Below are 25088 nucleotides of genomic sequence, written 5' to 3' on the forward strand. Positions count from 1 at the left end.
GATCTGATCATAAAAAGCAAAAGCCATAGTGAAAGGGAAGATTGACACAAATACAGAAAAAGACAATATCACGAAAACAAACTACAAACAAAGCCTGAAAGGGAAAAAATCACATTGGGCACTAGCCTACCATGAAGAGCTCGAGAAAAAGATAAAAATAGCAAATCAGGAACTGTAGAAAGAAGTGAGAGTAATGCAATAATTTTTAAAAAGAAAATTAACTGCTTTATAAAAGAGTAACTAAAAATACTGAAGAAAATATCACCTTAAAAATAGTTGGCCAAATGGCACAAGAGGCACAAAAATTCACTAAAGAAAGGAGCTCCTCAGAAAGCATTGTTTGCAAAATGGAAAAAATTCATTGAAGAAAGTATTTCCTTAAAGATTAGAACTGAGCAAGTGGAAACTAAGGTCTCTATGAGACATCAAGAAACAGTAAAACAAAGTCAAAAAAGTGAAGATAGAAGAAAATATTAATTATCTCAGAAAAACAACTGACCTGGAAAATAGATTGAGGAGGGATAATTTTAATTTATTAGACTAACTGAAAGCCATGATCAAAGAAAGAACCTGCCCTAGTGTCTTAGAAGCAGAAGGTAAAATAAAAGTTGAAAGAATCTACTAATCACTTCCCAAATTGAAAACTCAAAGAAATATTTTATTCAAATTTCAGAGCAGCCAGGTTAAAAAAAAAATTGCTGGACTGCTTAGTCCACCTCTATAAAATAATTTTTGGTAGTTTGGTTGGTATGGCAGTGAGTAGATAATTTAATTTAAGTAGAATTGTCATTTTTATTAGCTTGACCAACCAAAGAGCAGTTAATATTTTTCCAATTATTTAGATCTGACTTTTTTTTATGTGAAAAGTACTTTATAATAATAATTCATAGGTTTGTCTTGGCAGTAGATTCCCAAGTACTTTATATTTTTTATAAAATTATTTTAACTGTAATTTCTCTTTCTATTTTTTACTGTGGGGCTTTGTTATTATATAAAAATGTTAATGATTTATGTTGGTTTATTTTATATCCTGCAAATTCGTTAAGTTGTTAATTATTTTAACTAGTTATTTAATTGATTCTCTAAGCATACCATCATCTCATCTGCCAAGAGTGATAATTTTGTTTCCTCATTGCCTATTCTGATTCCATCAATTTCTTTTTCTTCTTGTTGCTATAGCTGACATTTCTAATACAAAGTTGAATAATAGTGGCAACAATGAGCATCTTTGTTTTATCCCTGATCATTTTGGGGAAGACTTGTTCCCATTACACGTAACAGATAAAGTTCCATTTATTCCTATGCTTTCTGGTGTTTTTAATTGGAATAAGAGCTGTATTTTGTCATTTGTATTTTTTCTGTATCTATTAGGACAATCATATGATTTTGGGGGAATTTTATTTTTTTATTGATATGGTAAATTATGCTCGTGGTTTTCCTAAAATCATACCAGTCCTCCATTCCTGATAGAAATCCCATCTGGTCATAGTATATCCTGATGATAAATTGCTATAATATCATTGCTAATATTTTATTTAAAATTTTTGCATCAACATTCATTCTGGAAATTAGCCTATAATTTTCTTTCTCTGTTTGGCTCTTCCAAGTTTAGGAATCAACATCATATTTGTGTCACAAAAGAAATCTGATAGATTACCTATTTTCCTAAACAGTTTATATAGTATTGGAATTTGTTATTAATTAATTAATATTTGGTAGAATTTACTTGTAAATCCATCTGACCTTGGAGATTTTTGCTTAAGGAATTCATTGATGTCTTGCTCAATTTCTTTTTCTAAAATGGAGTTACTTAAGTGTTCTATTTCTTCTTCTGTTAATCTGGGTAATTTATATTTTTATAAGTAGTCATTCATTTCATTTAGATTGTCAGATTTATTGGCAGTTAGAAAAAATAGCTCCTAATTATTACTTTAATTTCTCTTCATTGGTGTTCTTTCTTTTTATTTTTGATACTAGTAATGTGGTTTTCTCTTTTTTAGAATCAAATCAGCCAAAGATTTTTCTGTTTCATTGCTTTTCCCCCCTGTAAAACTACTTCTTAAACTCATAGTGCAATAGTTGTCTTACTTTCATTTTTATTAATCTCTCCTTTGATAGTCAGGATTCCTAATTTGTTTAATTGAGGGGGATTTAATTTGTTCTTTGTCTATCTTTTTAAATTGCATGCCCAATTCATTGATCTGTTCTTTCTCTATTTTATTAATGTAAAAATTTAGAGATATAAAATTCCCTCTAAGTATTGCTTTGGCTGCATCCCCTAAATTTTGTTTTGTTGTCTCATTGTTACCATTCTTTTTTTGATGAAATTAGTGTTTGTTTCTGTGATCTGTTGCATTACCTACCCATACTTTAGGATTAGATTGTTATGTTTCCAATTAATTTTTAATCTGTCTTTCCATGGCCCTTTATTAAATGTAAATCTAAATGATCTAAAAAGAATATTTTTGCCTTTCTACATTTTTATGACCCAATACCAGCTCAGTTTTTGTGTAGGTGCCATATATCATTAAGAAAAGATATGTTCCTTTCTATCCCCATTGAATTTTCTCCAGAGATCTATCATATCTAAATTTTCTAAAATTCTATTTTCCTCCTTAACTTTTTCATTGTTTATTTTATGGTTAGATACTATTCCCCCCGCCCCGTACCTTATTTAGCTTCTCCCTTAGAAATTTGAGTGCTATTTATGTATATATATTTAATATTGATTTTTCTTGTTATCTATGGTACCCTTAAATAAGATATAGTTTCCTTCATTGTCCCTTTTAAGTCAACCTTTTTTTTTTTTTTTTGCTTTGTTTGAGATCACAATTGCTACCCTTGCTTTTCTTACTTCAACTGAAGTATATGTTCTGTTCCAGTCTTACCTTTACTAAAGTATATCTCTCTGCTCTTTCCATTTTATGGGATAGTCCATTCCGTTTACATTCAGAATTATGATTACTAATTGTATTTTCCTCCATCCTGTTTTTCCTATTTATACTTTTCTCTGTGTTCTTTTTCCCAGTCTTCCTCATCTGTGTTTTATTTCTAAACATCAACTCCCTAAATCAACCTTGCCCTTTTTCTTTCCCTTTTCCCTTTTTACTTCCTTACAGAGTAAAATAGATATCTATACCCAGTTGGGTATATATACCATATCTCTCTTTTAGCCATATCCAAGTAGAATAAGTTCAAAAAATGCTGATCCCCCCATTCTTTCCCTTTACTGTAAGTTTTTATGCTTTTTATGCAATTTTATTTACCCCCATTCTGCCTCCCCTTTCTCCTACTACAATCCCTTTTTTTCCCTTAATTTTTGTATACCAGCATATCAAAGTCAACTCATACCAACACCCTCTATGTAAATACTCTTTAACTGCCCTAATAGAGATATAATTCCTTTTTTTTTATAACTTTTTATTGACAGAACATATGCATGGATAATTTTTTATATTATCCCTTGCACTCACTTCTGTTACGACTTTTCCCTTTCTTCCCTCAACCCTCTCCCCTAGATGGCAGGCAGTCTTATACATATTAAAAAATGTTTTAGTATATCCTAGATACAATATATGTGTGCAGAACTATACAGTTCTCTTGTTGCACAAGAATTGGATTCAGAACGTAAAAATAATCTGGGAAGAAAAACAAAAATACAAGTAGTCCACATTTATTTCCCAATGTTCCTTCTCTGGGTGTAACTGATTCTGTTCATCATTGATCAATTGGAACTGAATTAGATCTTCTCTTTGTCAAAGATATACACTTCCATCAGAATACATCCTCATACAGTATTGTTGTTGAAGTGTATAATGATCTACTGGTTCTGCAGAGATATAATTCTTAACAGTTACAAGTATCATTTTCCCATATAGGGATATAAACAATTTAACCTTATTGAACAACATGTTGATTTTTTTTTTTTAGTTTTTTTCCAGTTTACATTCTTATGCTTTTCTTTAAGCTTTTATGCTTACATTTGAAAATTAAATTTTCTGTTCAGGTCTGGTGTTTTCATCAGGAAGGTTTGAAAGGCCCCTATGTCATTGAATATCCAATTCCCCCTGAAAGATTGTGTTCAGTTTTGTTGAGTAGGTGATTCTTGATTTAATCCAAGCTTCTTTGCCTTCTGGATTATCACATTTCAAGTCCTCCAATTTTTAATATAGAAGCTGCTTAATCTGTGTAATCCTAACTGTGGTTCCTTGATATCTGATTGGTTTCTTTCTTGCTGCTTGTAGTATTTTCTCCTGGACCTGAAAGTTCTGGAATTTGGCCAGAATAATCTTTGGAGTTTTCACTTTGTGGTCTCTTTTAGGAGGTGATTGCTGAATTCTTTCAATGACTGTTTTACCCCCTAGTGTTAGAATATCAAAACAGTATTTCTTGGTAATTTTTTAAAAGATGCAATCTAGATTTTTTTTTAATTAATATTTTCAGGTAATCCAATAATTCTCAAATTATCTCTCCTCCATCTTTTCCAGGTCAGTTGTTTTTTCCAATTAGGCATTTTGCATTTTCTTTAATTTTTTTCATTCTTTTGATTTTGTTTGATTAATTCTTGATGTCTCATACAGTCATTAGCTTACACTTGTCCAATTTTAATTTTTAAGGAATATTTTTCTTTAGTTAACTTTTATATCTCCTTTTCCATTTGACCAATTCTTTTTAAGGAATTGCTTTCTTTGTTCAAGCTATTAACTCTTTTTTAATGATTTTCTTGCATCAATCTCATTTCTTTTTTCAAACTTTCTATTACCTCTCTTATTTATTTTTAAAACCCTTTTTGAGCTCTTCCAAGATAACTTTTTTTGGTTTGAGGCCAATTTATATTCCTCTTTAAGACTTTACAAATATACATTTTGACATTGTTATCCTCTTCCGACAATTGTTTTGGTTTTCCCTGTCCCCAAAGTAAATTTCTATACTCAAGGCTCTTTTTTGTTTTTTCTTCATTTTCTATTCTATCTCATGACTTTTTAAGATGAGCTTTTCTCTGGGGCACTGGAGGCACTGAACTAATCTTCTTGTGATAGGGGTCAGGAACCTAGTCACTGACTTTTCTACATCAGGCCCTCTAGAGTTGGCACCTTGCTCACTGTGGTGAGGTGACTTGGTTTAGTTGTGTGAAGAGTTCTGAGACTGTAATTTTGCTTTCTGCACTGGGGCTAGAGGCCTTGTAGCTGATTTGTTGTCCCCCCATCCTGCTGTGCCCCCAGCCTGCTGAGCCAGGACCATGAGGTCCTGACCTCTGCCATGACTAAAAGCTTCCTGCTGGATTGCCCAGACTCTGCATATACTGAGCTGAGCTCCCCTTTTGTCCAAGGGAGACAGACTTTTCCTGAAGTTCTTCTATTATTTTGGGCTGGAGAGTTGTTTTATTTAATCTTTTTTGGGTTCTATTGCTTCAAAATAAATTTAGAGGCTTTATTTAATGTTGTTTTGCAGGAAAATGGGGAAAGCTCAAGCACCTTTATGACTTTTTCCCACCATCTTGGCTCATATCCCCATTGTTAGAAATATTAACTATGAATGTAAATGGGCTGAACTCACCCATAAAACAAAAGTACATAGCAGAATGGATTAGAAAACAGAATTGAACAATATATTTTTTGTAAGAAATACATTTTAAACAGAAAAATATACATAAATTTCAAATAAAGGGCTGGAGTGGAATCTATTATGTTTCAGCTGAAGTTTAAAAAAAAAGCTGGAGAAGCAGTCATGACTTCAGACAAAGTAAAAATACATCTAAACAAAAGATGTAAGGAAAGAAACTGCATTTTGTTAAAAGGTGCCAAAAAGACTGGAGTAAATACTAAACATATGTACACCAAATGATATAGTATCCACATTCTTAAAGGAAAAGTTAAATGAGTTATAGGAGGAAATAGACAGTAAGGAGAATATAAGGGATAAATCTAAACATAAAATAAATAAGAAAAAAGCTAAGGTGAATAATAGGATTTCAGAAAAATTATATGTGATTGACCTCTGGAAAACATTAAGTGGAAATAGGAAAAAAAATTGTCTTTTCAGCTGTGGATGGCACCTTCACAAACATTGGCCATATATTAGAACACAAAAACTTAACAAACAAATACAGAAAAAACAGAAATATTAAGTAAACTCTTTTCAGACCACAATAAAAATTCCATTCATTAAAGGGCACTGAAAACATAAATGAAAAATTAATTGAAAATAAAATAATCTAGCAAATAAGTTCCTCAAAGAACAAATTATAGAAACAATCAATAATTTCATTAAAGAATAACAAGAGAATATACTAATTTATGGGATGCAAACAAAGTAGTTCTCTAAACTCATACATTTCTAAACACTTATAAATGAAGGAGAGAGAGAGAGAAAGAGAGAGCATCTCAGTTAGTTGGGCATGCACTTAAAAAAAACTCGAAAAAGAATGAATTAACAATTCCCAATTAGATCTCATAATAGGAATCTTAAAAATCAAAAGAGAAATTAATCAAATTTTTAAAAATTGAACTAATGAATAAAACTAGCAGCTGCTTTTATGAAATATTTTAAAAATGTGTTCCTTTTAAACAACAGTTTGTAGGGTTTTATTTTCTTATCCAATCTATTATTTTCTCCTTTTTGCTCTGTTGGATTATTTAATCCATTCACATTTAAAGTTAAGAGTTGGGTTTATAGCTTCCTCTATCTGTCTCTAAAGTTATTGGAAATTTTTTAAAACTATAGCTTTTTCATCTCTTCTATAAGCACAGTATGATGTTCTTTTGGTTCATTTTACTTTAATCTTTTTTTAAAGGTGGCCTGTTCCTACTGGCTCTCTTCACCTCCCCCAATCCTCTTTTCTCCTTTGTTAATCTTTTCCCTTTAGGGTTTTGTTGGTTTGCTCTTCCCTTCTGTTTTCATCTAGTCATAAATCACTTCTCCCTCTATTTTCTTCTCAGCCTCATAAATTCCTTTTCTTCTCCTCCCCTTCAGCTTGACCTGTTTATTAGACTTTTAAAATTTCATTTTGTGTGCCCTTTTCCAAGTAGGATTTTCTCTTATTTTCTTCATTATCTGTCTTCTCTTTCTGTTTACTTTAGAGTTTCCTTCTCTGATCCACAACGCCAATAATCTTCTGCTCTCTCTTTTCTCAGTATTCTTTAAATAATCAAAGCTTTCAGGGTATCCATTCTAAGCTCTACCTTCTGGATGCTTTCTGCCATTACCATATAGGGTTTGCTTACCCCATAAATTCCCTTTGCCATTGTGTCTCATTCTTAGAGCAATGCCAGTTATTGCAGGTGTCAGAGAGGACACTGCCCCATTGTAGGGCCTCTTCCCCTGCCACTTTTCCACTGATTTATAACCTCTCTTGTTGACCTTTCTTTTCTATATTTGCCTGAAAATTCTCTCACTATGCCCGTAATCTCCTAATGTTGCAGGTGCCAGTGCTCCCAAGAATTCTGATTATATGACTTAAAAGCTTCTAAATAATCAAAAGTAATGCATAGTAAAGAGGTATATTCAAATGGGGGGGGGGAGGATTGTATCAACAGATTATACCTCACAAGTAAAGGAAAAATGAGGAAACAAAGGTTTAGTGATAATGTTGATGAGTGCTCTTTTGGATATGTTGGCTTCAAGGCATCTAATTCAAGACCTAGCAGACAATGCTGGCAGTAAATATCTGAGATTCAACTCTATAGTCATAATAATTATGAGAGTTATGAAGTCACCAAGCATGAGTTTATGGAGACAGAACTGAAGAACGCCCAGGATATGCCCCCTAAAGATACCAAAAATGGCATCCATAGCTCTTACATAGCTTCTTTATTAATGAGAAAAATAACAAGTAAATAACTAGATACATAAAAATAGAGAGAAATCAAGAGTAGATGGAGGGAAGTATAGGAACAGAAAGCATCAGAAGCTAAGAATACTGGAAAAAGCTTTTTGAAGAAGATGGGATTTAAGATGAATTGGAGAAAGACAAGGAAAATAAGAGGTGATACTATCAGGCAGGAGCATTTCAAATATGAGTGATGGCAATTACAAAGATACAGAGACAGGATATAGCAGTTAGTGGTAGGTTTAGCCAACATAGAATTGGGGAAAGAAGAGAGACTAGCCTGGGATTCCCAGGCAGGAAATTCTTTCTACTAATTACTATGAGAACATGATATAGAACTAAAATCTTATCTTTACCTCCTTGTCTCTCTAATCTTCATTCTCTCCCTATCTCTTTGCAGTACCATTAATCTTCTGGTGACTCAGGTTTTCAGTCTTGGTGTTAACCTTGATTACTTACTTTCCTTCATCCCATATATCAAATCAGTAATTCCCAGATTTTGTCACTTCTGTGTAAATAGCCCCTCACATAGCTGTACCATTCTGTCTATTCCCAGGGCCACCACTTTAGTTCAGGTCCTTTCCTTTCAGCTGGACTATTACAGTAGTTTCCTCACTGGTTTCCTTCCTTCAATCTATTCCACACATAATTGCTAAAGCAATTTTCTAATCCAACTATGTCACTGTTCTACTTAATAAATTTCAGTGTTTCCCTATTGTCTCTAGGATAAAATGTGAGCTCTTCTGTTCATTTTTCAATAGCCTGGACACATTCATTATTCCTATTTCTGCACTCTGTGGTTTACTCCAAATGACCTTCTTCTTGTTCATCCCTTTGCACTGAATTTTCTCACAGGACTTGAATGCTCGTTCTCTTTACCTCTTATATTCTTTTCTTTCTTCCAGAACTCTAAAGGAAAATATATATGTAAATGCCACACTCAAAATAGTTCTGCATTGTATATGTGTGTGTTATCTATAATGTTACCTTCCTTTTTAGTTTCTTAAGAAGAGAAACTATTTCATTTTTGTCTTTGGCACATTATAGGTCTTAATAAATGCTAATTGACTGAAGTTTCCCCAAAGTACTTAGAGGTTACATAATTTCTGCCAAGTTGGCCTATATATGTCAGGAGAAATGATTAAATCCAGATTTTCCTGATTTTTTTCACTCTCTATTATGATACCATGTCTTTTCATTTAACATGGTGTAATAGGAAGAACTTTGGAATTAAAATCAGACCTAATCTTGAATTCTGGTTCTGCTTCCTGCCACTTATGTGTTTTTTGAATAATTCACTTAATTTCTATTGACTTCTATTTTCCTTTAGATTCCAAATCTAGTGTTCTTATATATAGTTCTATAGTTTATATACTATACTTTTGTTAATGGCTGTTCTCTTCCACAAATTTCACTTCATATATCATTTGCATTTACTGGTTGGGTATTGTATTATACAGGATAAGAAGCTTACAAGTAGTCCCAAAAGGTCTGGTTTAATCTCTTCTCTAGGCAACTCTGACACTGTAAGTTGAAAAAAAGATGTCAGTTTTGTATTGTTAGGGAGTTTCTTCCTCTGAGAGTTCTTACACCACTGATCTATTCTCTATGCCTTATCCCACAATGATTGCTCACGAGAAAAGCAGGTGAAGAAAGAATAGAAATATCAGTGATCTCTAGTTAGTGATATGATAGCCTGCTCATACTGGTTCTTGAAAGTCAATTATTAAATTTTCAATGTGAACATTTACACCTCGGAAATCAGTGAATGCTACAAAACAGGATTTGATTTATTTTGTCAATACTCTGATTGTAAGAAAGTGATGGAAGAAATGTTAACAGAGAAAGTTAAACTTAGAAGTATGTTATGCATATATTTAAGGGGGGGGAGACCCAATCGTTAAACATCTGTCAGCACACATTGTCTATAATAGTCATAAGTACAAACAGATTTTACTGTTTATTGTCATTGCAGAAGAATTAAGTTACATTGCATAAAAACGATATTCTTGTGACAGATTATTATCAAAATAAATTATATGTTAAGTTCAGGAATATTCAAACTGCTTTTAGTTTTTGTTTAAAGAGGCCATGTGTTTTAATATGGTTCTGTGCTGTCCATAGGATGTGATCTGTTTTGAGTTATTGATAAAATTATGTCTAAGATGACATGTGATATGCCTTCAGTAATCCATGTACTAAGATACTGATGAATGCTCAGCACCTAAAAAAGAGAGCAGCTGGCCTCCAGTCATCGTGTTTATACAGTCATTTACCAGAAGGATGTTTTACTAATTTGCATTAATAGAAAACAAACTGACTTTGTAACCCTTATGGAAACAGAGTTTATGAATAGAAAAAAAAATTACATGTGCACTTTGTTAAAATTCTAGAAACTATGCACAATTAAAATTAATCATTACATGTCATGAAAAAAGTTAATTTTCAAATGATCATGTGGATTAAATGACCATTAATATTCCAAAGGGGAAAAAAAAACTCACCTAATGTGATATAGAAGAAATTTATTTCACTTTGAATAAAACACAATCAGCTAAAGTGACTCTTGGATGTTTATTGTTTTGGAACTTTGAACACAATCAGCCAAGCTGTTTATTCATTATTTTTAAGACTTAGCACAAAAGAAAACTGGGACTCATCTACTGATTTCACAAAGTAGACAATGCTTCTAGTATTCCATTTGGTATTTTGGAAATGGTGACCTTATTTATGGAACATAAAGTCAGTATACACTGTTGTGTCACTTTTGCTTACCTACGATTAACTAATCCTAGGATATCTTATAATCAAAGTAGACATCCTTATATATAATGGAGACTACAGTGATGTGTAAATTGTTTGTGACAAAACAAAATGAAATTCAATATATTGACTTAAATGATACAATTCATAACTTTTTGTATTTTAATATATTTAAATGTATTTTTCTTATTTTACATAATTTGATAGTGAATTCATAACAACTTGAAAATTTTTCAGTTCATGATGAAACTATACTTTTGTCACATTGAACATAATAGTTCATTTTTCCAAGTCCTAGCTTGATTATTCCTCATGGATTTTCAAGGGCCTAGAAATCAGATGAGCTTCCTGTCATTCCATGCCACTGAGGCATGTTTAACTTTCTACTTCATGGATAAATTGTCTTACTTTTCATGATATGTGGCACTGTATTAATTCATGTTGCAATGCATTTGAGAATTTCTGTAATTTCAAAATAATACTGATTCTCACTATGTCAATATACTGATCAGAGTTCAACATTCCCTCCATGGAGACAAGGCTTCCAGTCCCAGTGAAAACAAAAAATCCTCCAAACATTTTAAAAGTAGATATTTTATAGTCTGGTTTATATATGTGGATCATAAAGGCTTCTTTTCACAATGATTTTGTTGTAGCTTTGAATAAAAAAGTGGGTTTCATCATTAAAAACTACCTTTTTCCAGTCTTCAGCTCTATAGTCTTTAAATTTATTTTGCCTGTGATGGGTTTTTGTTTTCTTTCTTCATAGCAAAGATTGTCAGTTATTTTTTGTTAAGCCAGTCTTCTAACTGTTCTTTCAAGCCTATCTTGCAGTATCATGAGATCAGTAACAAACCCTCCAACAAATCCTTCTGAAAATCTTTGATTGTTTCCTTAGGATTAATTACTTGATTTTTCAGCAATAATTTTCCAATTTTTGGTGGTGTTTTTTTTTTTTTCAACAGTACTTTCCTTTATTCTTTGACAAGACTAATCTATTTTATTGTAAACTGAAATGATTCGTAAAATACTTGATTTCCCCATGTAACTAGTCACAACAATATGGTCATTGAAGTACTCTGAGTTTTACTCTTTAAGTACTCTGAGTTTTATTCATTTCCTAGAAGTAATATCTATTCTTAAGAACCAAAAAATTAACATTACAAAGTAAAGTAGTGAAATACATGTGCATAGCATGAAATCTAGAACTTAGCTGACAGCTAATTTAAGCTAGGAAAATCATGTTAATCTGATTTTATCTGCTAATCTGATTTATCTGCAGATATTCTAGGTCAGCCTTTTGTCAGTAGAAGTACATATACATAAACAGTATCTATCTATATCTATATAAATTTTTTCATCCCTATCTTCTTGTGTACATTTAGAAAGAAATCTTTTCCTGGTCCCTCTGTTGTTACTCTGTCCTTTAGTATTGCTATACTGTCCTTTACTATTGCATTTATTCATTTCTCCTGCATTTCTATGGTTTGGGATGTTCAAGAGGCAAATAATCTCTTCAGTTCGGATTTTCTTTTTTAAAAAGTTTAAAACTACTTTATTATTGAACATCCATCTTTTGTTCTGTATAGTTAAGCTCAGGTTTGCAGGTTAGGTTACTCTGGGCTACATTCCTGAGTTCTTTTGTCTTTTTGGAGCTCATTATTCCATTTCCTCATCCTTTCTCTAGTGGATGTGGAATAGTCTTGCATTATTTAATTGTGTTTTCCTTTGGACAGGAGAGGTCTTTCTCCTGATAGCTTATAGAACTTGTTTCTGAAGTTCATTGTTAAATTTAACCACAATATGTTTTGAATTCTGTAGTCCTGGGTTTTGGATTGTTGTTTTTGAGGTGATCTGTGAATTCTTTTCATTAGCATTTCATTTTGCATGTTCAGAAGTTCTCAGTAATTCTCTTTTATTATTTCTTTTTTTGTCCTGTTGTGTGATTGTATCTGTGCATCCTGTTTTTGACTTCAGTATGTTTTATTTTCAGAGTGAATATGTCTTCTCTAAGTTATTGATTTTTTTCTTCTCTCCTAAATTATCCTTCACTTCTCTGCATTTATGTTCTCAATCTATTGCTCTCTCTTTTATTTCTTTAGGGAGATTTGCCATTGCTTATTCAAGTTTTATTTGATCTGTTCATTATTTTTGCTGTATAATTCACAAATTCTGTTTCAAATTCCCATATCTTTTTCAAGCCATTTAGAAATAGCATGTTATAGTTTCATGTGCTTCTGCAATTTCATAGAATATTCTGTTTCATCAAGTGTTGGATCTTTTCCTTTTATTTTGCAATATTTATTCATAGATGACATTTAATAAATCTGAAGGCTATATTTTCTTCTGTTGTTTCTTTTGTTGCTTCATCTGCTTATATTCAATGGCTTTGAATTTTTTTCTCCCTAAAACCTTTGATTACTTTCAGTTCTCTGACCTGACATATGCAGTTCAGAAATTTTTAGTGCTATTGCTTCTGCGTTGTAGCCCCTGATTGACTTGTTTCTGAAGGGTTATGGCCAGGCTGGACGTCAGGGCCCAAGCAAACTTCCTTAACAGGGAGCCAGGGTTTCCACAGTACTGGAAAGCGGGAGGAGGAAACCATGATATAGGGCTGAGTTTTGCTGCAAACCTGTATTGTGTCTTTGGATCTGCTAGTGCAGCCTTCTTTCTGGTAGTATGAGAGATGGAAGAGGCGTGCTGTGTGAGCTCAGGGTCGATGAGCATCAGTTTGTAGATTGGGTTCAGGGGAGTTAGATCATCTTTTGGATTCTGGGTGAATTCATGGAAATATATAATTGCTTTGTTTTTTGCATATAATTTCTGTTTTGGAGAAATTTGAAAAATCACAGGATAGAACTGTCTAATCTACCATCTTATTGCTCATATAACCCAGAAATCAGCCTTAGACTCTTTCATGAGCTCCATTCTTTCATTACCAATGACCTACTGGTATTTTAAACTTCAGGCATAGTTCATTATCTTTCTTCTAAAACCCTTCCCTTTCTCAGATTTCTTTTATTGCCCTATTTCTATCAAAGACTTTTTTCTAGCCTCCTAAGTTCATAACCATAGCATTATCTTTGACTCCTCACTTTCTCTTTGCCCTTTCCCACATATCTAATCAATTGTTAAATTTTGCCATTTTTGTCTGTAACATGTTCCCTCAGAATGTTTTTTTTTATTCACACATCTACCCTCACACATCAGGCCCTCATTAATTCTTCTTTCCCTAAGATTTCCCTAAACTGATGCTGAGCGAAACAAGCAGAACCAGAAATATATTGTACATAATAACAGCAAGAATGTGTGATGATCAACTATGAAAGGCTTGGTTTTTCTCAATAGTTCAGAGAGCCAAAGCAATCCCAGTAGACTTTGGATAGAAAATGCCATCTGCATCCAGAAGAACTAAGGAAACTAAATGTAAATCAACACATGCTATGTTTACTTCTTTTTTTCTGTTTTTTTTAATCTCTCCCATGGTTTTCCCCCTTTGCTCTGATTTTTCTCTCCTAACATGATTCATAAAGCAATGTATATTAAAAGTAAATATACTTACTACAATAAAAACATCCTCTTCTTTCCCTCCTAATTGTTTTTGCCTCAAGTCTCTCCACTCCAGTAGATCTGCCAAAGTGATTGTTCTAATCTTAAGTGTGAGTCTGATCATATTATTTATCAACAAACCCCCATGGTTCCCTATTACCTCTAGGATAAAATATGAATTCTTTTTGTCTTTGAGCTCCTCATAATTTGGCCCCAAATTAATTTTCCAGTGTCATAGAGTATTTATTCTCTGTCACATATTCTGTTCTAGTTAAACTTGCTTTCCCTTTGTTCCTTACACATGGCACTCCATCTTCTATCTCTATTACTTTGTCCTACCCATCCCCCAAAACACATTTTTCTTATCTCTGTATCTTAGAATCCTTCTTCCTTCAATATATAGCTCAACAACATTCTTCTAAATAAAGTCTTTCTTGAGCTTTCCAGATTTTAATTCCCTCCTTTTCTAAATACTTTGTATACAATTATATTCTGTATTTATTCTACACATGCACATTCAATCAAACTTCAGTTTTTGCATTGTAACATTCCTAGAAAATGGTATAAAAGCCAGAAATGCAAATGCTGATACATTGAAGCTATGGGAAATAGGAGGAGAGATTTGCACATCTTTTTTGCATAATCTTTTTTTTTTCTGTGATTCTTTATAACAAAATATTAATTATGATAATAATGTCCACTTTTCCTATCATAGTAACCATGAAATAGCTTCTAAAATGCAGTACAAAAAATAAAATTACTAACATCCAAAATATTTTTCCACTAGTAATTCCCTAAAATTTTGTAGCTTTTGCTTTAAAGAAAATTATGTTATGAAAAGTGAATATAGTATGAAATGATTTTTTTTTAATTGAGATGTTAGCACAAAAAGCCACAAGGCCAATGCAGGAAGGTGGAACAGCAGAAAAAATAGCTGAATTCTCTCCATACCCTACACCATCTCCAAAAAGAACTAGAAAACAAACTAGACTGAAACCCAATTGAGAAATTTGAGGGGGGAAAAAATCACAGTAAATTATTTCTTTAGTTCAGGTCTGCCTAAGGAGACAGATGGAAAGATTTGGGGATTCTGGGAACAGGATTTGTCCATGAGTATGCCATGTTGATTACATAAAAATGAAAATATGACAAAGACCATATTTAAGAGCAAGTAATGGTCCTAGAACCATTCTGAGACACCTTAACCTTCTAAAGAATTCAAGAAAAGATACCAACTGGGAGTTTGGTTGCCCACAATCCAGATACAGGTCATAGACTGAAAATAGACTGCATCTATGGCTGTAGCTTATGTCCTATTCCCCAAGTGAACCTATGTCCTCTAGGTTGTATATTGAGTGAAGACCAAATTCAGAAGTTAATAGTATTGTGTGGTTCTGATCCCAGGAAGGTCTCAACTCAAATACTCAATCTGAAGCCACCAGTGAAAAAACTAGGATAGTTGTTACTATGTTTTTTAGCTTTTCCAGCTAGCTTATAGTGGATAAATACAGCAATAATCAACTTGAACTTCTATCCAGAGACCAGACAATAGGAACTTTGCTCAGATCCAAATCCAAGTCAGTAACTTTAAGAGCTCAAATTGGGTGGAAAGGGATCCAACTTTGCTCTAGATCACACCACTTTGGAAGCACAGCTGAAAGCTCACAGGTCTTTATCTCAAATTCTACCTAGGATCCTGGAATAACAACAACTCCATACCCCAAAACTCCATAGGACAAAAGTTTCACTGAGAAATCCCTCCTAGAAGTCCACAGAAGTCAGACCTAACAGAAAGTTTAAAGTCAAAAAGTGGACTTAAAGAATGAACAAATAAAAGAAAAAAAGAAAAAAAAAATCCCATCACTAAAAGCCATCATGACAACATGAAAGCTCATTACACAAACCAGAAAAGAATAACTTCAATATATCTAAAAGCAAAGCAGCAACAATAACAACAAAACACAACTTTGGCATAAGTTCAATCAGAAAATTTGGGATAGATAAGCAAGACTTTAAAGGAAAGAGTTTTTAAAATATTATTTCAGAAACTAAATAAGAAGACTAGAAGAAAAGTATAAAAAATGAGAGCTATAGAAGAAATATATAGAAAGAAAATTACCAACTTGACAAAAACATGCTCAAGAAAATAAATTGACCAAATAGAAGCGAGTGACTCCAGGAAACATCAGGAAATATTAAAACCAAGTCAAAGACTAGGAAGGGAGGGCAAAGAAGCAAAAATAACTAACCTGGAGAACAGATCAAGGAGAAAACATTTAAAAATCATTCAACTCCATGAATACCATCATCCACACAAACAAAGCAAGTCATATGAATATTTTTGTTTCCCAATGCACTTAAAAGTTATATTTATACAACAATATAGTCTGTTAAATGTTCAATAATATTATTATCTAAAAGAGAAAACAATGTATATACTTTAACTAAAAAGTACTTTATCACTTTAAAAAGTGCTCAACCTTTAGCACATAGTAATTTTTTTGTTGGTAGAATCTTGCCTCAAGGTGTCTGTTGATTGATGGAGAGCGGTGGCTGTTGAAGGCAGGAATAGCTGTAGCAATTTCTTAAAATAAGACAACAATGAAGTTGAATAGATATATTGACTCTTCTTTTTATTTGAATACTTTAATGCCATTGTAGAGTTAATTGACCCAGTTTCAATATTGTTATTTCTTAGCGAATGGGGAGACTTGAGGAGAGGGAGAAATATAAAACATAACATTTATCAATGAAGTTCACTGTCTAATATGAGTGAAGTTTGTGGCATCCCAATTACAAGAGTAGCATTAAAGATCATTAATCACATAATAATAGTGGAAAAAATTTGAAATATTGTGACAGTTACCAAAATGTGATGCAGAGACATAATGTGAGCACGTAATATTGGAAAAATGGTGTTGATAAACTTACTTGCTACAAGGTTGCCACAAACTTTCAATTTCTAAAAATGCAATATCTGCACAGGGCAGTGAAATGAACTGCAATAAAATAAGATATATCTGCAATAAGGGGGATGATAGTTTAAGAGAGTGTATAAGGGAATTTAAACAAACTCTTAAAGAGGGAGTGTGAAAAAAAGAGAAGAGAAAGGTTACAAGAATAGAATGGAAAGAAATACATAATAATCATAATTTCCATTGTGAATGGGATAAACTCATCCATGCAATGAAAGAAGTTAGCAGAATGGATTAGAAACCAGAAACCGACAATATGTTATTTACAAGAAACACACTTGAAATAGAAAGACTTTATATAGTTACAAATAATAGGCTATAGCTAAATCTATTATGCTTTAGCTGAAGTTAAAAAGGCAAAAGTAGCAATTATGATCTTAGGCAAAAAACTGCAAAAAAAAAAAAAAAAGACCTAATTAAAAGAGTTAAACAAGGATACTACATTTTCTAAAAGGTATTATAGACTAACTTAATATTAATGCTAAACACACATGATTCAAATGATATAACATCTAAATTCTTTAAAGTTTAATTTTTACATTACATTTAATATGTATAAATAAAGTTTAATGTTACAAGGAGAAATAGATAATAAAACTATGATACCAGAAGACTTCAGTTTGCACCTTTCATTCCTAGATAAATCTAACCCCCCTAAAAATGTTAAAAGAAATGAAGGACTAAAGTGGGATTTTGGAAAATTTAGCTATGATAGATTTCTGGAGAACATTGAATGAAAATGCAAAAGAAGTACTGCTGTTTCTCAACTCTGCATGGAAACTTCACAAAAATTTGCCAAGTATTAGGATATGAAAACTTTACAAAGAATTGAAGAAAAGCAGAAATAATAAATGTATCATGTAAAAACCATAATGCAATAAAAAATATATTCAATAAAGGATTTGTAAAGCAAAGATTTAAAAATAATCAAAAACTCACTTATCTTAAAAGATGGTAGATCAAAGAAGAAAGCACAGAAATAATAAGTAATTTCATTGAAGATAATGATGGCAATGAGAGAGCATATAAAAATTTGTGATTTCCAACTGAATCAGTATTGAGGGGAAATATCTTAGCACTTGGATTAATAATAATAAAAAGTATGCCAATGAATTGGGCATACAACTAAAAAGCGAGAAAATTTATATGTAGTTTCTGCCAAAGTGCTCTCAAATTTTCCCAGTAATTTTTGTCAGATAATGAATTCTTGTCCCAAAATATTGGATGAGTTTTTCAAACACTTGATTATAATGGTCATTAAGTATGTATTGTATACCTAATCTATGCCACTGACCCACCACTATTTTTTAGCCAATACCAGATTGTTTTGATGATTTGATCACTTTGTAATTCACTTTGAGATGTGGTATGTCTGAGCTACTTCCTTCACATAATTTTTCATCAATCCCCTTGATATTATTGGCTTTTTGTTCTTTTAGATAATTTTTTTTACTCTTTTTTCTAACTCTATAAAATCATTTTTGGTGATTTAATTGCTGTGGCACTGAATAAAGAAATTAATTTAGGTAGAACTGTTATTTTCATTATATTGGTTTGGTCTACCCAAGAGGAATTAATATTTCTCCAATAATTCTCCAATTTCTCCAATTTAGATTTGACTTTATTTGTATAAAAAGTATATTTTATATTGTCTACATCCATTTAAAATCTAAATTTTAAATTTTTATCTTCCTGCTGATCTTTTCAACTAATTTTTTAGTTGATTCTCTAGTATTCTCCAAATATAGCATTATATTTTCTGCAAAGAATGGTAGTTGTTTTTTTCTTATTGCCTGTTCCAATTCTTTCCATTTCTTTTACTTATCTAAAGCTAGCTATTATCTAGAACTGTATTGAATACTAGTGGTGATAATGGACATCCTTACTTTACCCCTTATCTTGTTTTTGTTTGTTTGTTTGTTTTTTCTTTGTTAAAATCTTTATGAAATGTAACACATCAATGGTAGAAAAATGTACAAAGCAATTGGTAGATTAACAAAACAAAGCAACACATAATGATACCAGAAAGATATTTATAATAGTTCACTGTCTTGATAATCCAGTGGTAGAATAATACTAAATGTCAATATGATAGGAAAAATTTTCACTTTAAAATTTAGATCCAAAGTTTTAAGTTAGAAACTTAGTGATTTCAATGATAAAGTCAAACAATTTGGAGGTGAATTTTAAAAAATCTATTTTGGAAGAAATTTTTCTGATACATTATTAAATTAAAACAAGTCCAAGATCCCATCAACAGAACCAGGGTAGTAGTGAAGGAGAAAATGTCTGAGAATAATTTGGAATACAAACATCTCTGGACACATTTTCATTCATTCTGTGCTATAGGAGAAATAACTCATTTCTCCACAGAAAAACAAAAATTTTAAAAAAAATAAAAGGTCAAACCAGACAAAAGAATAATACAAAAACATTGGCCTAAAAAAGAAATATGCAGTTTGTAAGTCTGACTTTTGGTTATTTTAAATACTTGCACACAAATATAAAATATACAGTCTATATTTTAATTTTAATCAAAAAAGAAATTTGACAGAAAAATCAATGAAATATCAAAGTGTAAGCAGTATCTTTTATTGTGCATGGCACCTTTAGCATAGAAAACTAGAGGAAGACAGCTACCAAAATGTACTTAGTGTCTTTGGGTATGTCAAGTTGAATTCCTTCAAAATAATGCAGGAACCTTCTCTTATTCTTTCCTTGCTCTTTTAACTTCTCCATCCTACAAATGCTGCAGAGGATCAATAAGTATTCTGCAAGGCTGGCTTGCCTGCTGCTTCCCAGGTTTAGAAGAGATTTACCAGGAATTACAGTTTTTATGACTGTCAGCCTTTTCTTTTTTCCTTTTTAATTTTTTTTTTATTAAAGCTTTTTACTTACAAAATATATGCATGGATTTTTCAACATTGACCTTGGCAAAACCTTCTGTTCCAAATTTTCCTCTCCTTCCCCCTGCCCCCCCCCCCAGATGGCAGGTAGTACAATATGTGTTAAATGTTAAAATATATATTAAATCCAATATATGTATACATATTTATACAGTTATCTTGCTGCACAAGAAAAATCAAATCAAGAAGGAAGAGATAAAAAACTGAGAAAGAAAACAAAATGCAAGCAAACAACAACAGAAAGAGTGAGAATGCTATGTTGTGGTCCATACACAGTTCCCACAGTCCTTTCTCTGGGTGTAAATGGCTCTCTTCATCAGTGAACAAGTGGAACTGGTTTGAATAATCTCAATGTTGAGGAGAGCTGCATCCATCAGAATTGATCATAGTATAGTCTTGTTGTTGCCATGTATAATGATCTCCTGGTTCTGCTCATTTCACTTAGCATCAGTTCATGTAAGTCTCTGCAGATCTCTCTGAAATCATCCTGCTGGTCGTTTTTTATAGAACAATAATATTCCATAACATTTATATACCATAACTCATTCAGCCATTCTCCAATCAATGGGTATCCATTCAGTTTCCAGTTTCTTGCCATTATAAAAAGGGTTGCCACAAACGTTGTTGCACATATGGTCCCTTTTCCTCCTTTATGATCTCTCTGGGATATAATAATCCCAGTAGTAACACTGTTGGATCAAAGAATATGCACAGTTTGATAACTTTTTGAGCTTAGTTCCGAATTGCTCTCCAGAATGGTTGGATCAATTTACAGTTCCACCAACAATGCATCAGTGTTCCAGTTTTCTCACATCCCTTCCAACATTTGTCATTATCTTTTCCTGTCATCTTAGCCAATCTGACAGGTGTGTAGTGGTATCTCAGAGTTGTCTTGATTTGCATTTCTCTGATCAATAGTGATTTTGGAGCACCTTTTCATATGACTACAAATAGTTTCGATTTCTTCGTCTGAAAATTGTCTGTTCAAATCCTTTAACCATTTATCAATTGGAGAATGGCTTAAATTTTTATAAATTTCAGTTAATTATATATATTAGAAATGAGGCCTTTGTCAGAACCTTTGAATGTGAAAATGTTTTCCCAGTTTATTGCTTCCTTTCTAATCTTGTCTGAATTAGTTTTGTTTGTACAAAACCTTTTAACTTAATATAATCAAAAGTATCTATTTTGTGATCAGTAATGATCTCTAGTTCTTTTTTGGTCACAAATTCCTTCCTCCTCCACAGATCTGATAGGTAAACTATCCTGTGTTCTTCTAATTTGTTGATAATTTCATTCTTTATGTCTAGATCATGAACCCATTTTGACCTTATCTTGGTGTACGGTGTTAGGTGTGGGTCAATGCCTAGTTTCTGCCATACTAATTTCCAATTTTCCCAGCAATTTTTGTCAAATAGTGAATTCTTATCCCAAAAGCTGGGGTCTTTGGGTTTGGCAAACACTAAATTATTAAAGTCATTGACTAATTTGTCCTGTGAATCTAACCTATTCCACTGATCATCTGCTCTAATTCTTAGCCAGTACCAAATGGTTTTGATGACTGCTGCTTTATAATATAGTTTTAGAGCTGGTAAAGCTAGGTCACCTTCATTTGCTTTGCTTTTCATTAATTCTCTTGAAATTTTTGACCTTTTGTTCTGCCAGATGAATTTTGTTATTTTTTCTAGATTATTAAAATAGTTTCTTGGGAGTCTGATTGGTATAGCACTAAATAAATAGATTAGTTTAGGTAGTATTGTCATCTTTATTATATTCACTCAACTAATCCAAAAGCATTTGATATTTTTCCAGTTGTTTAGATCTAACTGTGTGGAAGGTGTTTTGTAATTTTGCTCATATATAGTTCCTGACTTTCCCTTGACTGCCAACCTTTTCTCTGCTTTCTGTATGCTTTTCAATCAGTACTCCAGACTGACTGAAGTACACATTATCTCTTTCTTCTGAAACATATAGAGTGGGGCCTGGTTACTTTCTAACTTATTGCAAGGGTGCAAAGAAGTTTCCAAAACTTTTGAAATAGTAGTGGAGCATTTGATAAAACTGAATGCTTCCTCAACTGCCTTCAGCTCTTCCAACATTCAGCAAGTCTGTCCACCACAAGGCTCTTGACTAAACTCAATCCCTGATTTCATTGTAAAAGCTTCTTGTTTGTCCCCATTACTTATGGGAATACTTATTTTAAAGAAAGTTCCATTTATCACTATGCTTTTTACTGTTTTTCAAAGAAATAATTGTTCTCTTTTTTTCAAAAGCTTTTTCTGAATCTGATGTAATCATATGATTTTTATTGATTTTGTTAATATATGATCAATTATAATGATTGTTTTTTTCTAATATTGAACCAGTCCTACATTTGTGGTAAAATTCCCACCTGGTCAGAATGCATAAATTTTGTAATTGCTTTTGTAATTTCTGTAATCCCTTTACTATATAAAGAAAGACAAGTGCTCTCATGGAGCTTCCAGTTTTTCCATGTTGATTATAGTTGTTATTTTCATAATTTTTAAAATAAGATTTTACTTTTTCCTCCAATTACATGTTAAAACTTTTTGAAGTTTTGAGTTCTGAGTTCTGTTCTTCTCTTTGTCCCCTTCCCTCTCTCTGAGATGGTAAACAATTCAGTATAGATTATATATGTGCAACTGTGACATATTTAATATGTATAGGACTGCCTGCCATAGGGAGTGGAGGGAGGGAGGGGAAAAGTCGGAACAGAAGTGAGTGTAAGAGATAATGTTGTAAAAAATTACCCAGGCATGGGTTCTGTCAAGAAAAAGTTTTAATTATTAAAAATAAAATTAAAAAAAAGAAATATCTTCTTAAAAAAAGATTATATATGTGCAGTCATGTAAAGCATTTAAATATTAATCATTTTATACAAGAAGACACAAATTTAAAAAAAAAAGAATAAAAGTTAAATGCCAAATAGCATGCTTTAATCTTTATTCAGATAGTATCAAATCTTTCTCTGGAGACAGATAGCAAACTTCATTATGAATCCTTTGGGATTGTCCTGAATCATTATATTTCTGAAAATAGCTAATTCATTCACAGTTCATCAGCATACAGTATTATTGTTACTGTATACAGTGTTTTCTTGGTTCTGCTCACTTTGTATTAGTTCACGTCAATTCAAGTTTTTTTGAAATTATTTTGTCATTTCTTATAGCACAATAATATCCTATCACCTTATATACCATAGCTTATATAACCATTTCCCCAATTGATGGGCATTCTCTCAATGTCCAATTATTAACTACCATAAAAAGAGCTGTTATAAATATGCTATATTTTTGTACCTATAAGTCCTTTTCTCCTTTTTTGATGTCTCTGGGATATGGAGATAGAAGCAGTATTCCTGGATCAAAGGCTATGTAGTTTTATAATCCTTTGGGGATAGATCTAAATTTTTCTCTCTAGAATGGTTGAATCAATTCACAACTTCACCAATAGTATGTTAGTGTCCCTATTTTTCACATCTCTTCCAACATTTATCATTTTCTTGGTCATATCAGCCAATCTAATAGGTGTGAAGTGGTACCTTAGAATTGTTTTATTTTTCATTTCTCTAATCAAAAGTTATTTAGAACTTTTTTTTTTTTTTTTTTTTTTTTTTTTTTTTTTTTGCTGAAGCAATTGTGGTTAAGTGACTTGCCCAGGATCACACAATTAGGAAATGTTAAGTGTCTGAGGTCAAATTTGAACTCTGGTCCTCCTGATTTCAGGGCTGGTTCTCTATCCACTGAGCCACCTAACTGCCCCTAGAGCATTTTTTCATATGCCTATAGACAGCTTTTAGTTCTTTGTCTGAAATATTGCTTGTTCATAGCTTTTGGCCATTTATTAATAACTGAATGTGGGAAAATTCCAGAAAGGACTAAGTCATTGGTCTAATTAATTAGGTCACTTAGGTTTGCTGTCAAATCTTTGCAGTTCACAGTTTCTAAATGTTAAAAAAAAAAAAAAAAAAAAAAGTGACTATAAGCAGGAGCAGCACTAAGAACTTAAGGGCTTGCTGAATGTTACAGATTCTTATCAAAGATCAGGGAAATTTGTCCTTTACAACCAACCACTCAATGTTCAATGGCCTATCAGCCAGAAATCCCCCTTCTTCCCTAGGAATTCTAGAGAGAGTGGGTTAGAAAACCAAATCTTTGCCCCCTTCTTCTATAGGAACTGACTAAACACTTTTACCTCCCTGTTATAAGAAAACAAGCTCTCTCCTACCAATACCTCCAAATCCTTCCTTGGGAAGAATTTTGCAGGAATCATTGGATGTTTTCTTGGGCAGTGATTTGGAGGATATTGTCAGTTCAAGATTGCAGTTAATATGATAAAGTGAACCTGTTTTTTGCCATTATGTGTGTCTTATCTGAAGTCAGTGTAGAGAATTTTAAACTTTAGTCCACATCTCAGACCTATTCTTCCAGCATCTCTACTCTTCTTTGTTCTACTTTCATTTTTATCTCCATATGTACTTTTTCTTATTTCTTTTTTTTAGCCCCATAAGTATCTTCTTTATAGTCTCTAAAGACCACTAAATTTATTTTGTAATTTGTGGGTTCTTTCATATTTATTTGCTTTCCTTATGTTTCTGTTGTTTAAGATGTTTGCAAAATGAATAGTCTCAAGCCTGGTTTCTTTTATAGTAATGCTTCAAGTTTTTGGCTTTTTTTTTTTTTTAATGCTTCTCTTATATTAAATTTTTATCTTTTTCATTGATGATTAGGCACAGGTTTTCAGAATGTAATTTTGAGTTATATCTTAAGGTTTTTTTTTCTTTGCAGGATATATTGTTCTATTCCCTTCTGCTGTTTCTAGTGCCTTTGTGAATGTAGAAGAGGTGTCATGTTAAGTATTGTGAAGATAGAAATGACTAGTTTTGTCAACTAATTGAATATGTGGAGATAGTGAGAGTAAAGAATCAGGGGTGACACATATGATTGACAGTACAGATGGAAAATGAACTAAACACAAAATATAAAAAATAGAAAGCGAGTGGGCTGTATACCATTTGGGAATGTATTCAGTTTACTTTTTAATTAC

At 32.2% G+C, this 25088-nt stretch overlaps 1 protein-coding gene across 2 annotated transcripts in view; it reads left to right on the top strand.

Moving 5' to 3' along the window:
* Positions 1–25088, top strand: part of PRICKLE1 (prickle planar cell polarity protein 1) — a 141830-nt gene that overhangs the window by 74433 nt on the left and 42309 nt on the right. The gene's annotated exons all lie outside the window — the stretch shown is intronic.

Source organism: Sarcophilus harrisii, chromosome 5 (genome assembly GCF_902635505.1).
Source record: "Sarcophilus harrisii chromosome 5, mSarHar1.11, whole genome shotgun sequence".
Taxonomy (NCBI): Eukaryota; Metazoa; Chordata; class Mammalia; order Dasyuromorphia; family Dasyuridae; genus Sarcophilus; species Sarcophilus harrisii.